Source organism: Ranitomeya variabilis, chromosome 3, assembly GCF_051348905.1.
Source record: "Ranitomeya variabilis isolate aRanVar5 chromosome 3, aRanVar5.hap1, whole genome shotgun sequence".
In the NCBI taxonomy this organism is placed as follows: domain Eukaryota; kingdom Metazoa; phylum Chordata; class Amphibia; order Anura; family Dendrobatidae; genus Ranitomeya; species Ranitomeya variabilis.
Window position 1 is genome coordinate 299157617 of NC_135234.1, and position 16071 is coordinate 299173687.

A 16071-nucleotide genomic window follows, 5' to 3' on the forward strand; every position below is an offset into this window, starting at 1 on the left:
AAGGTTCCAGTGTGGTATTTTCACAAAGAGTCCTTCTTTAAGTAAAACCAGTAGGGAGCACCTTTAATAAGGTGCAAACTATTTACAAAAAGTTTGTATCATGCACTGTTCATGATTGCGGCAGTTCTGGAAACTTGTGCAAAACGTAGAAAAACAAACAAAATAATAGGGATCCCGGGTCAACAAAGGGATCCCTTTAAGAGTTAACCCTGGACGGGTCTTAGCAGCAAAATAATAGAACAGTAACTATTTGCAGAATACTGAGACATTTACTCAAACCAACCGGGAGGCAGCACCGGCGGGGGCAACCCCTTTGGGTATTGCGAGCCGCCTGGTACTACATAAGGGGGTCTGTCGTCCCATCTGGGGGTTTGTGTACCCACAGTCTTCAGCTCCGCAGCAGCACGGGCACCACCCACCGAGAGAGGTGTCTCCTTGGCCACGAGGGTGGTGGAGGTGACAATGCTGCATGTCGTGGTCTTGACCATAGTGCACGTGGGGGTGTCTTCGGTGGTCCTGGCCACGACCACGGGCTGACCGCAAGGGGACACCTTTGCTACAGGGGTCAGCTTCACTGGCACCCTAATTGGAGACATCGCAGGGGTTGGCTCCTTGTGGACATTCAGGGCAAACCACCCCTTTTCCCCAAAGTGCCTGGTGTATGAGACTTCATCCCCCGGATAGAGATCCCGGCCGGGGTGGCCCTCCCTGAGGTGCGACTCAACATCCCTCCGGTTCACAAACACCTCCGCATACAGACCCGGTTCTTTGATAAAGCCCCAGCCCCCACGGAGCTTGAAGGTGGTGATGATGCCCTGCCTGCGCAGGGCCTGGTGAGCAGTGGGGTCTTTGCGGGCCCGGTCCTTGACCGCCAAGTCTTTTCGATGGTAGGCCTCCAGCCCGGCCTGGTACTTTTTTTCTTTTTCCTTCCACTGCTGCTCTAGCTGGACCTGATATTCTTCCCAGCTTAGGGCCTGCACCATCTCTCCCTCCTGGGTCTCCACCCCGGGGAACCCCATAAGATTAAATCCGGGGTTCACCCAGCGGCACACGGTGCGCTCCGCGTGGACCTCACACAGCAGGGGAGTGGGGGCGATTGGGGCTCGCATACGGTGTTCCATGCCCGTGGCTTCCTCCCATGGTAGCAGGTGTTGGAGTTTATAGGTTCCCGGGAGAGGTGGTGCTGCTACTGGACCCACCAGCAAACCCTCAGCCAGCGGGACGGGGTCGGCGGACTCACCAGCCGATGCAGGTTCCTCCTCCGCGGCGGGTTCCTCCGGCGGTGTCAGCGAGGGTCTCAGCGGCTGCTCCAGTAACGGTGCAGGATCCGGCGCCTGAGGACCTTCTTCCGGCGCTGCCTGGTGTGGAGCCTGGGCCTTCATGTTCAGCTGAAGGAGCTGGTCGAGCAAGCTCTCCATCTCGACTCGCAGGAGTTTGGTGCTGTCCACGGAGAACGGGCTGCTGTGCTCATCCGGGTAGCTGGTGGAAACTTCTACTTCAACCCCACTGTCGGGTTCGGAGCTGCTGGCCATGGCGTCCTCCACGTGGGTCACTTCCTGGTCTTTTTCCCGCTCTCTCCTTCGTGGGCGGTGTCGTTTTCTCGATCTCCGCCCTCCATTGAGGATCAGGAGGCGGATCTCCGCTGCTGACGGACACGTCCTCACAGTGCAGAAATATTTAGACTGGGCGGCCATTGTTGTTCGCGCTCTCCAGCTTGCCTACGCCCACTCCACGCCCCTCTTCTTCTCCTGCGCTCTCCTCAGCGCTATAATGGCGGCGGATTTTGGCGGTAAATGGCGCAGCACAGTCTTTGCAATAAAGTACAGTCCAAGCTCAACAAATCACAGTTCCAAGGCACACATGACCTGATTCTTCAGGCTTAAGCAGATCCTGTTCGTGACGCCAAGTTGTAGCGCCCCCACTGCCGCAGGGCCGAGGGGTACCCGGGCTCGGGCCTCTGAGTCTCTGCTCTGGGGTTGTCACGGTGGCTAGGCCCCGGTCCATGACCCTGCCGAGGGGCGTACAGTGAAAGATATGATGGATGATGGTAGTGGTGAGGCTGTAGTGGTGCGGTGCAGTAAATAACGAGGACACCAGGTTGCAGTCTCTTTACCTCTTTACTGAAGATCTCTGGGTCCTCAGTCTAGAATCTGGAAAAACCAGGCTGCACAAGTCCGGCCGGTCCAATGGCACCTCCAGAGTTCTCTTAGCAGGTGGAAATCTGTGCCTTCCTTCTAGCGCTATGTGTTGCGGTCCTTCCCTGCTGTGCTTACAGAAAGTCCCCACAACTGTTGTGTCTGTTTCTTAAGTTCCCTCACAACTCGATTAGATGATGTTCTGCTAATCCTCCGTCCCTCCCTGGTGTTCTGGTTGGGACGGCACCCGTTTGACTGGTAGGCTCGGAGCTCTTCCGGGACCCTAGAGTCGCCCCTCTCCACAAGTTGCCCCCCAAGACAGCATAGGTGATTTAAGTTAGACAGCCCGCCTTAGACTGACTGTCCTGCCGCTGTTTGGAGTATTGCTTGAAGCTGAATGTTATTATACTCCCTCGGCGTTCCGGCCACCGGTAGTGCGCCTCAGTAGGATGTTGCCTCGGTCTTACAGCACGACTCCTACTGGTATTTCTCCTTTTGCTTGATCTCGTTTCTCACTCAGCACAATCTATCTCGCTTCTAATCCTTCCTTGGGCACCGCCGCTATCCGGAGCAGGCACGGTCCCGTTACGTTCATTCAAGATGCCAAGCCTCTGTCAGGATCCCACCCCTGACAGAGACCCTACTGTATCTTCCCCCACAACACCCTCTGCCACAAGGTGTTGCCTGGTTCCAACCCAGTCAGCTTTCTGACTAACATCCTGCCTGACCCCCAGTTTACCCACTATGGTGGGGAGTGGCCTAGTGAATAGAACCCTTAGCTCCCCCCGGAGGCCTGGCTGTGAAATGTATTGGTGTCTGTGATACCTGATCAGATGAACTCCTTCAGTGCCATCAGACGCACCATAGCTCCCCATAGTGGCGGAGCCACAGTACTGCAACAACCAGGACTCTGTGGCGCTGCACTATGAGCGGCGCTCCTGCGCCCTGCTTCCTGGCACATGGTGTGTATGGCGTCCCGGCCCTGCTATTTGAACACGGAGGGACCCGCGGTACCGGAAGTGCGTCATCCGGTACCGGAAGTCCCGCCGCTATTGTGTTAAATATAGTGCGCATGCGCGGGCGTCGTCAGGGAGATGGGACACTGTGAATTCACAGCGATAGTGGCGCCTGCGCTGTACGGTAGCTGAGGAGCCTGCTGCTAGGTGTAAGTGTTTTAGTGCGCACGCGTGGGCACTGACAGAGTGAACACTGTGCACTACAGTGAGGATAGTGTCAGCGCTGCTGGGTGAACTAATGGTTTTACATTATGAGATATGTGTGTCCCATAGGTATCCTAGACAGATGTAACGGTAACAAAGGAGCCATTAACTCTGGAATATGGCTATAGAGGGGGAACCTACTAGTAAACCTTAAAGATTATACGTTCTATTAAGTCATAACTAAAGGAAAAAATAAAAATAAAAAATAAATAATGAAAATAAAAAGTAAGAAATAAACTATAAATGAAAATGAAATTAATTGTTGGGAATAAAAAATGTTTCAAGGCCCCAAAGGAACAAAAAAAGGAGGGGGAAATAAGAAATAATCAAAAATAAGGGGGGGATAGAATAAAGCAATGAAAAAAATAATAATGAAAAAATAAAAAAATAAATCATGATAAGGATAAAAATGGAAAAAATGAAAATTAAAAATAGAAATTAAAAACAAAAATTGAAAAAATTATAACTAAAAAATAAAAAAATAAAAAATAAAAAGTGACACAAAGCCAACCTAGGGGAGGAGGAGTTAGTCATACCGAGTTATGGATAGACTCACCACCATGGTCAGCGGGTCTATGGAGAGGAAGAGAAAAAAAGGACATATCAGTATCATGATCATGGCAACCAGTCAATTTCCCTGTTCAGGCCCTGTGGTGCTAGTGTATCGAGCGTATAAATCCAATATGTCTCTCTCGACCTGAGCAGTTTGATGTGGTCACCCCCCCGTCTAGGCCTAGGTACCTGCTCTATTACTTGAAATTTGAGTTGCGCTATTGTATGTCTAGCTGCAGCAAAATGGGCAGGTAGGGGGAGCCATGTTTTACCACACCTTATCGTGGATTTATGGCTGGCCACCCGGTCTCTCACATGTTGTACCATCTCACCAACGTACAGAAGCTATAGGAAAAAAAAAAAAAATGGAGACACAAAGCGCAAAATAGGGTCTTATCCTTTAGATAACCAAGAGAGCTTTCTTAGAATTGCTCACCTGATTTTGTTGAATGAAGAGCATGTAGCGATTTCGGCTGCTGCAGATCCACAAGCCGATCAACGGCCGTATAACAATATAAACTGTGCAGGAGGTGTGGGTTAAATCCGCGCTGCCTTATGATGAAGTTCCAAGGATAACAAAATTTAAAAGGTGGTTTATTCAACGCGTTTCAAGGTCAGTGCGACCTCTTCTTCAGGAAATTCCACATACAACATACAGATACAACGTGCTTACATTGTTTAAATACCAACAGAGTTAAAAAAAAAAAAAAGGCCAGATGGTCAGATGACATATGGTGTCAAAGTTCATGGTTCACAAAAGGTTAATACAACTTTGTTGGCACAGAATTCATTGAATGATAATCTTGCATTAATTTATATTTACAGGATATTAAATTAAAAGAGATGGTAATCAGTTGGTTAAGTTAATAGGTTAAATATCTCTTCAATGAAAAAAAGCAAAAAAAAAAAAAGAAGAAAGAAAAAAAAAAAAAGAGGAGGATAGCTGATAAGAACCTGTGAGATGAGATTCCCCAGTTACCAAGGTCTGCTGCATAATGCCCAGGTTACTGAGCCACACGTTTCCTTTCTTTGCATATAAAAGCTATTGATTATTAAGTTTGAATTCCACCTTAAACAAAAAATGTATTGTTAAAAAAAGAAATATTTTATTATTAAAACAACTACTAAAAAATAGATAAAAAAATATATATATAAATTCCTGGACAGATTGTCTCTATTTGTCTTTTGGGGTTGTTCCATTCTATAACATCGGGGATTTTTTTTTTTTTTTCCCTCACTTTTACCAAGGCAAACATTGGAAGTAATTTAACTCAATTGGAAGCGACATGGCACTGAGCTTAAAGCAAAAAATATATATATATATTCACTGACTTCCAATCTTGCACTATATATTGATCGAATTATGTTTACACATGTTTTTAATCTTAATAGCCACCTTTGTGATTCCTCCCATTTATTAGTGCTTTTACAGAAAGTTTTATGGAAACCTGAGTACATCTTTCTTACTATGGATGTTTCAGCACTATACTCAAACATCCCACATGATGTTGGACTACTATGTTTTCATCACTTCCTTAAATTTGATAATAGGCTCTCCTCAATTCAAAAAAACTTTCTAATTAAAGGATTGGATTTTATACTAAAAAATAACTATTTTACCTTCGAAAATGAATTTTATCACCAGATCAAAGGGACCGCAATGGGCTCGAAAGTAGCACCTACTTTCGCAAATCTTTTTATGGGGGTTTTTGAGGAATTATTTATTTTAAATAAAACATGGCAGAAACAAATTGTTTTTTATAAAAGGTTTATAGATGACTTGATATTTATTTGGGATAACACAGAAAATAATGTTGATAATTTCATCCAGCAAATTAATAATAATAACTGGGGTCTTTCATTTACTGCCCTTTATGATAATAATAACATCAATTTCTTGGATGTTACACTCTTTATAAAAGATGGCAACATCTGTAGTAAAACATTTTTTTAAAAAGTTGATGCAAATAGCTACATTCATTTCAGCAGTGGTCACTACTCCAAATGGTTAAACAATATTCCAAACAACCAATTCCGTCGAATTAGAAAGAACTGCACTGCTGATATTGATTATAAGGAACAATCCACCATATTGAGTAAAAAATTTCGTGCTCAGAACTATCCCACAAATCTAGTAAAACGAGCCTTTGATAATTCTATGAAATTAAATCAAGGAGCACTACTAGATAATAGAGTAAAAAATCCTGATGATAAAAAATTTAAGATGAATTTTATAACACAGTATAACAATGAACATAAAGAAATACGTGATGTTCTACAAAAAAACTGGTGCATTTTATTAAATGACCCCGTTCTGAGTAAAGTTCTTTCTAGAAATCCTAAGATTACCTTCCGCAGAGCACCTACCATCAGGAATATTATAGCACCGAGTCGTCTGAAACCCTTAAACAATCCAAGGGATAATCATATTACCAACACAATCAGAGGGATTTATAAATGTGGATCAAAAAACTGTCTATGCTGCCAAAACATCAAACATAAAGCAGACAGCATTATCTCTTTTGCCACCAAAGAGAAATTTATGATCTCTCATTTTCTGAATTGCAATACAGAATATGTAATTTATGTAATTGAGTGCCCTTGTGGCAAACAGTATGTTGGTAGAACCATTCAACCACTCCATCTACGGCTAAATTCACACAGGCACAACATAAAAAAGGGCCTCCTTACCCATGGACTATCTAGACATTACACTCTAATACATAATAAGGATTTTAATAATTTGAAAATCAGTCCCATTGATCACATCCCTGAAAAGGTTCCTAACAGAACTATGAAATTAAATAGGAAGGAGGTGTATTGGATGTACAAACTAGGGAGCTTGAAACCGCAGGGTCTGAATGAGATCACTGAGGCTTTCATCTAATTTAGTAATATATATATACAGAATTGTCTATGTAATCTCTATTTTCTATAAATGCTAATCTATATATATATTTTTAATTCATGAAAATTATCAAATAATTAGTCTGATGTATTTATTGTCCCTTGATATGAACAATGTTTTTAATTATTTAATTATTTATTTTTTATAATTTAATCTATATATCCTAATTTGTGAGAAATATATTTAGTAAATAATTAGTCTAGTGTGTATATAGCCCCCTGATGTGGTTGATGATTGGTTTGTATTGGTGTAGATCTCCTGGATTGGAGTGTGGACATATATATTTTTTTTGCTTTAAGCTCAGTGCCATGTCGCTTCCAATTGAGTTAAATTACTTCCAATGTTTGCCTTGGTAAAAGTGAGGGAAAAAAAAAAAAAAAAAATCCCCGATGTTATAGAATGGAACAACCCCAAAAGAGAAATAGAGACAATCTGTCCAGGAATTTATATATATATTTTTTTATCTATTTTTTAGTAGTTGTTTTAATAATAAAATATTTCTTTTTTTAACAATACATTTTTTGTTTAAGGTGGAATTCAAACTTAATAATCAATAGCTTTTATATGCAAAGAAAGGAAACGTGTGGCTCAATAACCTGGGCATTATGCAGCAGACCTTGGTAACTGGGGAATCTCATCTCACAGGTTCTTATCAGCTATCCTCCTCTTTTTTTTTCTTTTTTTTTTTTTGCTTTTTTTCATTGAAGAGACATTTAACCTATTAACTTAACCAACTGATTACCATCTCTTTTAATTTAATATCCTGTAAATATAAATTAATGCAAGATTATCATTCAATGAATTCTGTGCCAACAAAGTTGTATTAACCTTTTGTGAACCATGAACTTTGACACCATATGTCATCTGACCATCTGGCCTTTTTTTTTTTTTTTACTCTGTTGGTATTTAAACAATGTAAGCACGTTGTATCTGTATGTTGTATGTGGAATTTCCTGAAGAAGAGGTCGCACTGACCTTGAAACGCGTTGAATAAACCACCTTTTAAATTTATTATCCTTGGAACTTCATCATAAGGCAGCGCGGATTTAACCCACACCTCCTGCACAGTTTACAACGTACAGAAGGCCACATGGGCACTTGATTAAATACACTACGAAATTAGATTAGCAGGTAAAGAAGCCTCGTATGGGAAAGGATTTACCAGTCCTTGGGTGTGTGATATTATCTGATCTGATAACGTTGGAGCAAGCAGCGCAATTCAGACAAGGGAACGTGCCATGACGGCGTGTGCTGAGGAGTTGTTGAGTAAGTTCCCTGCGTGCACTGCCCACATCAGCCCTCACAATCTGATCTTTTATGTTTGGGGGCCGTCTCGTGCTCATCAGTACCGGTGTCTGGAATGAGGGGATGTTGGGATAAGCCTTACCCAACAGAGGCCAATGCCTTCGGATTGCTGAGTGGACTTTTGGCATGAAAGGATGGTGAGTATGTACAAATGGCATGCGCTCTTGTTGTAATCTAGGTAGTTTGTCTTCGTCAGAAGTGTAAGAGAGTACCAATTCCTGTTCTAAAAGTACGGATGGGTATTCCCTATCCTTGAACTTCTGTGACATAATGTCAAGTCTGGTATGACGTGTTTCCGGGTCGGATACTATTCTGGACACTCTTTTGAATTGGGAACGGGGGAGGCTGTCCTTGGTGGACCTGGGGTGACAGCTCGAATATAGTAGTAGGTTGTTACAGTCTGTGGGTTTCGTGTGAAGATCCGTGCTCAGAACCCCCTGATGATCCTTTAGGACCAGAGTGTCGAGAAAGGCGATCTGTGTGGTACTGAAGTTCATCGTGAACTGTAGTTCTTGAAAAATGGAATTCAGGTATCTGTGGAAGTTATCAAGTGTGTCTGGGGTACCTGTCCAGATCATGAAAATATCGTCTATATAGCGGTGGTATTCAATCGCGTGCTGTAGAAAAAATTCATTATTATAGACAAAATGTTCCTCAAAAAAGTGCATATAGGCATTAGCGTATGCCGGGGCTACGTTTGAGCCCATGGCAGTCCCGCGTGCCTGGACGTAGTAAGTATCCTCGTAGAGGAAGTAATTTTCATACAGTACTACCCTTAGTAGGTCAAGGCAGAAATTAATGGAATTACGAGACATGTCCGACTTATCAAGTAGACTCCTTGTTGCTAGAATGCCCCTATCGTGTGAAATGGAGGTATATAGGCTCTGTACATCTAGAGTGACCAGTATACTGGACTCGGGTACTTGTTGAATATTCTTGATTATACCCAAGAATTGGCTTGTGTCTAGAAGAAAAGATCTTGTCCCCTTGACTAGGGGTGTCAAGATTTTTTCTAAGAAAATTGAAAGAGGTGAGAAGATAGAGTCGGTGGAGGCCACAATGGGCATATGCATAATCATTAAGCCGGCGGATAAGGGTGGTGCCACTGTTGTTATGGACCACTCCCAATACCATGCGGAAGTACTCTGACAATTATCAGATACTGAGACCTATAAGGTTATTCCCAGGGACCCCACTCCTAAGATTACTAAACTGGTACAGGATCTCCTTACTTCCTATCTGGATAGTAAAACGATCGATACTAAGACAGCAACCTATCTCAAAAACCCTCACCCAATCATTCCCGTTTTTTACGTTCTACCAAAAATCCATAAATCCCTCAGCAATCCTCCGGGGAGGCCCATTGTGGCCTCCACCGACTCTATCTAGATGTACAGAGCCTATATACCTCCATTTCACACGATAGGGGCATTCTAGCAACAAGGAGTCTACTTGATAAGTCGGACATGTCTCGTAATTCCATTAATTTCTGCCTTGACCTACTAAGGGTAGTACTGTATGAAAATTACTTCCTCTACGAGGATACTTACTACGTCCAGGCACGCGGGACTGCCATGTGCTCAAACGTAGCCCCGGCATACGCTAATGCCTATATGCACTTTTTTGAGGAACATTTTGTCTATAATAATGAATTTTTTCTACAGCACGCGATTGAATACCACCGCTATATAGACGATATTTTCATGATCTGGACAGGTACCCCAGACACACTTGATAACTTCCACAGATACCTGAATTCCATTTTTCAAGAACTACAGTTCACGATGAACTTCAGTACCACACAGATCGCCTTTCTCGACACTCTGGTCCTAAAGGATCATCAGGGGGTTCTGAGCACGGATCTTCACACGAAACCCACAGACTGTAACAACCTACTACTATATTCGAGCTGTCACCCCAGGTCCACCAAGGACAGCCTCCCCCGTTCCCAATTCAAAAGAGTGTCCAGAATAGTATCCGACCCGGAAACACGTCATACCAGACTTGACCTTATGTCACAGAAGTTCAAGGATAGGGAATACCCATCCGCACTTTTAGAACAGGAATTGGTACTCTCTTACACTTCTGACGAAGACAAACTACCTAGATTACAACAAGAGCGCATGCCATTTGTACATACTCACCATCCTTTCATGCCAAAAGTCCACTCAGCAATCAGAAGGCATTGGCCTCTGTTGGGTAAGGCTTATCTCAACATCCCCTCATTCCAGACACCGGTACTGATGAGCACGAGACGGCCCCCAAACATAAAAGATCAGATTGTGAGGGCTGATGTGGGCAGTGCACGCAGGGAACTTACTCAACAACTCCTCAGCACACGCCGTCATGGCACGTTCCCTTGTCTGAATTGCGCTGCTTGCTCCAAAGTTATCAGATCAGATAATATCACACACCCAAGGACTGGTAAATCCTTTCCCATACGAGGCTTATTTACCTGCGAATCTAATTTCGTAGTGTATTTAATCAAGTGCCCATGTGGCCTTCTGTACGTTGGTGAGACGGTACAACATGTGAGACCGGGTGGCCAGCCATAAATCCACGATAAGGTGTGGTAAAACATGGCTCCCCCTACCTGCCCATTTTGCTGCAGCTAGACATACAATAGCGCAACTCAAATTTCAAGTAATAGAGCAGGTACCTAGGCCTAGACGGGGGGGTGACCACATCAAACTGCTCAGGTCGAGAGAGACATATTGGATTTATACGCTCGATACACTAGCACCAAAGGGCCTGAACAGGGAAATTGACTGGTTGCCATGATCATGATACTGATATGTCCTTTTTTTCTCTTCCTCTCCATAGACCCGCTGACCATGGTGGTGAGTCTATCCATAACTCTGTATGACTAACTCCTCCTCCCCTAGGTTGGCTTTGTGTCACTTTGTATTTTTTATTTTTTTTATTTTTTAGTTATAATTTTTTCAATTTTTATTTTTAATTTCTATTTTTATTTTTCATTTTTTCCATTTTTATCCTTATCATGATTTATTTTTTTATTTTTTCATTATTATTTTTTTCATTGCTTTATTCTATTCCCCCCTTATTTTTGATTATTTCTTATTTCCCCCTCCCTCCTCCTCTTTTTGTTCCTTTGGGGCCTTGAAACATTTTTTATTCCCAACAATTAATTTCATTTTCATTTATAGTTTATTTCTTACTTTTTATTTTCATTATTTATTTTTTATTTTTATTTTTTCCTTTAGTTATGACTTAATAGAACGTATAATCTTTAAGGTTTACTAGTAGGTTCCCCCTCTATAGCCATATTCCAGAGTTAATGGCTCCTATGTTACCGTTACATCTGTCTAGGATACCTATGGGACACACATATCTCACAATGTAAAACCATTAGTTTACCCAGCAGCGCTGACACTATCCTCACTGTAGTGCACAGCGTTCACTCTGTCAGTGCCCACGCGTGCGCACTAAAACACTTACACCTAGCAGCAGGCTCCTCAGCTACCGTACAGCGCAGGCACCACTATCGCTGTGAATTCACAGCGTCCCATCTCCCTGACGACGCCCGCGCATGCGCACTATATTTAACACAATAGCGGCGGGACTTCCGGTACCGGATGACGCACTTCCGGTACCGCGGGTCCCTCCGTGTTCAAATAGCAGGGCCGGGACGCCATACACACCATGTGCCAGGAAGCAGGGCGCAGGAGCGCCGCTCATACCCCACTACCACCAGGTAAATACCCTGATCCACCACTGCAGATGCAGCCACTTGGCTTGCATCATTTACACCCCTGGCTGAGAGAGCCAGATGACAGAGTGGATAACATACATTATCCTCTTGCAGAGATCTCCCACATACGGCCTGGTTACAGCAAATGCTAGCTGCACACCACCATTGCCAGGTAACATTGCATGACACTGCCTGATATGTCTCTCTACTTGTGTCCTTCCCTGTACACACTTTAACCCTATGCATTGTAATTAGGTTCCACTTGCGGTTTAACAAGATAAATTTAGGTCTGCGCTACTAGCACGCTGCATAAGAATAAATCATTTTCTTGCCCACCAGTATTGCCAGGTAACTTCATATACTATCACCTATAAGCACCCATGGTTTTGTGTGTCCTACCATATTATTGATCCCCACATTATTTATATCCTTGCCATGTGTATCCTAAACAGATTACATTTGCGATACAACAAGCTAAGACCACCTACATATTATTATTATACTCTATGAGGTAAACCCTTTCTATTATCAAGACTGTAGTTGTTTCTTATATACGGACCCTACTAACACTTTCTATCCTTTATAGATACTCTATGAGCCACAAGGATACCATTCATGCTATTCCTTTATTCACCTTGCTAAGGTAATCTTCGGTTTGGTACTTTCTTGGGTCCCCCGTCCTCTAATCTGTATGAGTCCATCTTCGGCTTACACAGAACCATGGTCCTAACCACTGAGGAATTATCTTTCTTTCACCCGGGACAGGATATAATACCTGTTATATGCTATGTTTTGTATATATGTATATATGTGTATTTTTCTTCCCTACTCCGGGCTTTGTGTACTACACTATGGAATGTAACGTTTATTATATATGTTTTCTGTACAATTGCTTATATATGTTTTGTTCTTTTCAGCGACCTTTTTGATAAAGACTCGGGAAGAGTCGAAACGTTGTCAGTTTGACTTCTGGTCGCCTTCCGCATTGTTGAATAATAAACTTATAGCACTTCAATAAATTCTGAGTTTGTCACAGATTATACCCCTAGAGTGTGCGGTGTATTAAATTTATCCTTAGTATGTTAGGTAACACAACCGCCTCTGGATACTGTGTGGCATAATCTACCACTGTCAATATATACCTTTTCCCTGACGGACTGGGTTTGGCTAACGGCCCTATCAGATCGACCGCTACTTGGCTAAATAGTTCCTCCACAATGGGGAGGGGGCGTAATTTGGCCTTGCATCGATCTCCCCTCTTGCCAATGCACTGGCAACTGTCGCAGGTCTGGCAGTACTGACGAACATCATAGGTTACCCCCGGCCAAAAGAAGTTTTGTGTCAGACGATTCCTGGTGCGACTGACGCTGAAGTGCCCGGCCAAGGGTATGTCATGAGAGATTCGCAGTAACTCCTGTCTATACTTCTTGGGAACTACCAGCTGTCGTTTTATAGTGGGGCTCGTCCCTGTGTGGTGCTGCTCTGTGATCCGGTAGAGGAGTCCCTGATTCCATATAAACTGTTCCCCTTCCAGTACCCCTCTACCCTCCTGTGCCTTCCCACGATATCCCTCCAATGAAGGATCCTCAAGTAACTCCCTCTTAAATTCATCTGGGGTGGCCCAAGAAATGTGTCTGGCTGTGGGAATACGTGTAGGGCTGGAGTGTCTTACCTGGGCCTCCTCTGAGTGTGATTCCGCCTCCGCAGCTTGAACTTGTCTCCGGGTGGTCACAGGATATGTCTCAGCCAGAGGGCCGACCGAGAAGGCAGACAACATGGGCCCCAAGTCATTTCCCAGCAAGACATCTGCAGGCAATTCCTCCATCAAGCCGACCTCAACCAGGCCATACCCGACTCCCCAGTTCAGGTGAATCCTGGCAGTGGGCAGTCGATGTATGGCTCCCCCTGCTTCACGGACTGCCACTGTCTGGTCCGTCTTCTCTTGGTCCCGGACGAGATGAGGCTTCACAAGGGTCAAAGTTGCTCCAGAATCTCTCAGTCCCTGCATAATAATAATAATAATAATAATAATAATAATCTTTATTTATATAGCGCCAACATATTCCGCAGCACTTTACAATTAAGTGGGGACTTACACAGACAAATTCAATACAAGTTAAAGGGCCACTGTCACCCCCCTCCAGCCGTTATAAACTAAAAGAGCCACCTTGTGCAGCAGTAATGGTGCAGTCTAACAAGGTGGCTCTTTTAGTTTTTGATTAAGTTATTACCTCAATAAAGCGATTTGAAAATTGTCCACAAAGACCAGCTATTGTACCGGGAGGCGGTCCGAAGCGTCCTGTATGAATCCCCCAACGGCCGTCACTCTTCTCTTCAGGGGCGATGGTTTCCGCCCCCTGAGCGGTGTTTCTTCTTAAATCCGGCGCTTGCGCTGTTCTTTCCTGCCTGGGGCCTGCGCAGTGTTTACTGTGAGTCACAGCACAGACGCAGGGTGCCTTACTGCGCCTGTGCCGGCAGTGCGGCCGCCCTGTTACTGAATCCCCGCCCCGCACTGTGTTATTCATTATGCACAGTGCGGGGCTGTCATTCCTGGGCATGCGCACTGCACTGCGCTGTTCAGGCCCTCCCCCCCATCTCGGACGTTCTCCCTTGTCTGACGTTCCCCCTGCTCCCCCGCCTTCCAGCATTGTTATTTTCGGCTGCCAGATTCCAAAAGCTGGTGAGGATTAGTGTATATTGCGGCAAGCTGCTGTGTGCTTTGTCTCTCTCTATGTGTTTGTATGTTTTAATGCAAATGCATATTTACACCAGCAGCAATGAAAATTAGGTACTTGTGTGGGTGGCCATAAATTACAAAGCACTGATGATCAATACTGTTTTTTGGGTGAGCATTATAGGTTCACATTGCGTTCGGGCAATACGTTTTGCGAATATAGCTAGCGTATTGCACCAGCGCAATGTCTTTAGCGGGATTGCTTTTGCCGATCCCGCTATCGCAGATCCACGATCTGCGCTAGCGAGGAACGGAGCTGGGACGCTGAAAGCAGCATCTGAGGTCCGACTGAAAATAACGGCACATCGCAAGGGCGTGCCTAAAAAATGGCATGCGCTAGCGATGCGATCCAGATCCTAAACACATTGCCGTCAATGGGTGCGCTATCGGACCCGTTGCATGGCGTAACTTGCGACAATCACGCCATGCAGTGTACTCCTTTAGCGTTAACCCATTAATGCTTAGTGAACCTATTCGTAACGCACTGAACATCACTAAAGGAGGAGGGGTCTGCATTATACCGCATCAAAGAACAATAAACGTTGAGGGGTGACCATTATTACACCGTACTGCAGATCAATGCACGGTGAGGGGTCTGCATTATTATATCGCACTGATCATCAATAAACGGTGAGGGGGGATCATTATTATTCTGCACTATAGATCTATAAACGGTCATGGTGGAGCATTAAGTGGAGCACTTAAATACGTGGCACTGAAATACGTGGCACGTGGCACTGAAATACGTGGCACGTGGCACTGAAATACGTGGCACGTGGCACTGAAATACGTGGCACTGAAATACGTGGCACTGAAATACGTGGCACGTGGTAATGAAATACGTGGTACGTAGCACTGAAACACGTGGCACTGAAACATGTGGCACTGAAATACGTGGCACTGAAATACGTGGCACGTGGCACTGAAATATGTGGTACGTGGCACTGAAATATGTGACACAGAAATACGTGGCACTGAAATGCGTGGTACGTGGCATTGAAATTTTATTATACCGCACTGATCATCAATAAACGGTGAGGGGGGATCATTATTATTCCGCACTATAGATCTATAAACGGTCATGGTGGAGCTTACAATCTACAAGGAAATGGGGGGACACAATAGGTGCAAAGTGCTTGTTATTTCAGGTCTGGCAATTATAATACATAGGGATTTTCATACAAAGCTGCATGATCCGGTCATCAGCCCGTGTGTTTAAGTGCAATAGTCAAGTATCAAGTGCAGTTATCATGTGCATGGAGGGTGTGGAGACAGATGAATAGTAGGGTGCAGATTTAGAGTGATATTTGGAAGGAGGGAACAGGGCAAAGTTAGTTTACTGAGTAGTTGATGTGGTAGGCTTGTTTGAAGAGATGGGTTTTTAGAGCGCGCTTGAATAGGACGGGGCTAGGTATCAGTCTGATCGTCTGGGGAAGTGCATTCCAGAGAGCTGGCGCAGCACGAGAGAAGTCTTGTAGACGGAGGTGCGAGGTTCGGATTACGGG

The 16071-nt window shown here is 44.2% G+C and overlaps 1 long non-coding RNA gene across 1 annotated transcript in view; it reads left to right on the forward strand.

Moving 5' to 3' along the window:
• Nucleotides 1-12471, forward strand: part of LOC143815872 (uncharacterized) — a 400109-nt gene extending 387638 nt beyond the window's left edge. The window contains exons 2-3 of the long non-coding RNA XR_013223830.1: nt 10944-10960; nt 12419-12471. This is a non-coding gene — a long non-coding RNA (uncharacterized LOC143815872). The remainder of the gene's footprint in view (nt 1-10943; nt 10961-12418) is intronic.
• The last annotated feature ends 3600 nt before the right edge of the window (nt 12472-16071 follow it).